This window comes from Nanorana parkeri, unplaced genomic scaffold, assembly GCF_000935625.1.
Source record: "Nanorana parkeri isolate BGI_ZX_2015 unplaced genomic scaffold, ASM93562v1 scaffold3111, whole genome shotgun sequence".
In the NCBI taxonomy this organism is placed as follows: domain Eukaryota; kingdom Metazoa; phylum Chordata; class Amphibia; order Anura; family Dicroglossidae; genus Nanorana; species Nanorana parkeri.
In genome coordinates, this window is record NW_017309379.1 from 49,575 (window position 1) to 51,101 (window position 1,527).

General features: G+C 51.0%; 1 long non-coding RNA gene across 1 annotated transcript in view; it reads left to right on the top strand.

Annotated features, from left to right (window-relative positions):
* The window catches only part of LOC108802780, a 22,048-nt gene that overhangs the window by 598 nt on the left and 19,923 nt on the right, over positions 1 to 1,527 (top strand). The window lies entirely within an intron of this gene.

The window sequence follows — 1,527 nt, forward strand, 5'->3', positions numbered from 1 at the left end:
GTCAGGTATGGATGCCAAGTGGTTTGTGGGGGGAAGGCTTTGTGGTTTGCACCCTGGAAGCTCTCTGTAAGTTGCACTCTTTTCTAGTACGGGGAACTCTTTGTAGGTTGCACTCTATTCTAGGACGGGGAACTCTTTTGTAGGTTGCACTCTATTCTAGGACGGGGAACTCTTTGTAGGTTGCACTCTATTCTAGGACGGGGAACTCTTTGCAGGTTGCACTCTATTCTAGGACGGGGAACTCTTTGCAGGTTGCACTCTATTCTAGGACGGGGAACTCTTTGCAGGTTGCACTCTATTCTAGGACGGGGAACTCTTTGCAGGTTGCACTCTTTTGGACGATCACTGGACCCTGATCTGAGGATTGGTAGAAGCTGCAGATGACATCAGAGGGTATTTTTGCTGGTTGTTGAGGGAACCCCAGATAACAATATTTGTTTTATCGGAGCAGGTGATGTTTTTTAGTCCCCCGCCCACATTTTACACAGTTAGTTTTAGTAATAACATATCAGCATAGACGTGACCCCTTTCCGTGGTGGTTGGTGGACTATTGCCCCCTTTCCGTGGTGGTTGGTGGACTATTGCCCCCTTTCCGTGGTGGTTGGTGGACTATTGCCCCCTTTCCGTGGTGGTTGGTGGACTATTGCCCCCTTTCCGTGGTGGTTGGCGGAATATTGCCCCCGTGCCGTGGTGGTCAATGTAGGCACCTGCATAGGAACCGCTAGCAACCTCAGTAGGAACCCGGGTTGAAAAGGGCAGTTTTAGAGGAATCCTTTGTCCGTGGCGCTTGGGAGGGGCCACAGCCGGCATCAGTGGACATTTTCCTGGTATTGGTAGATTGCGCGGTGTTGGAGGGGCATTGGTTTGTGAGGCTCCTGCTGTGTGAGTTAAGTTTTGGGGTCTCAATGACGGGATGCTAGGAAGGGGGTCTTCCTGCGGATGGGGCCCTTGTGGGGGCGCCTTTGGGAAGGTTTCTGTAGTTTGAGGTGACGCTGGCAGTTGGCACCGGAGGGCGGGCCCTTCTTTAGGTTGGTGGGGTTGTTCTGTAGTATAGGAAGTGAGATTTGTCTCCTTGTGATTCGGGAATGCGCGTTGGTTGCGGTGGGTGCTGCATGCGTGGCAGAGTAGCTCATGCAGCAAATTCTGCTGCAAGCGTACCGTGGATTTTGACGACACGTTTTGTACACAGTTTGCTGGCCACGCTTGGCGTGTCGCACGTTACAGGCTTGTGTGAATATGTCTGTGCACATGTTTGGGGCGTGTTTATGCCGCAGGAAGGTGTGAATGGGGACTTGTTATATGTGGGGGTTGTGTGTGTATACAATGCAGCGGGGTTGTGTGTATACAATGTAGCGGGGTTGTGTGTGTATACAATGTAGCGGGGTTGTGTGTGTATACAATGTAGCGGGGTTGTGTGTGTATAAAATGTAGCGGGGTTGTGTGTGTATAAAATGTAGCGGGGTTGTGTGTGTATACAATGTAGCGGGGTTGTGTGTGTATACAATGTAGCGGGGTTGTGTGTGTATA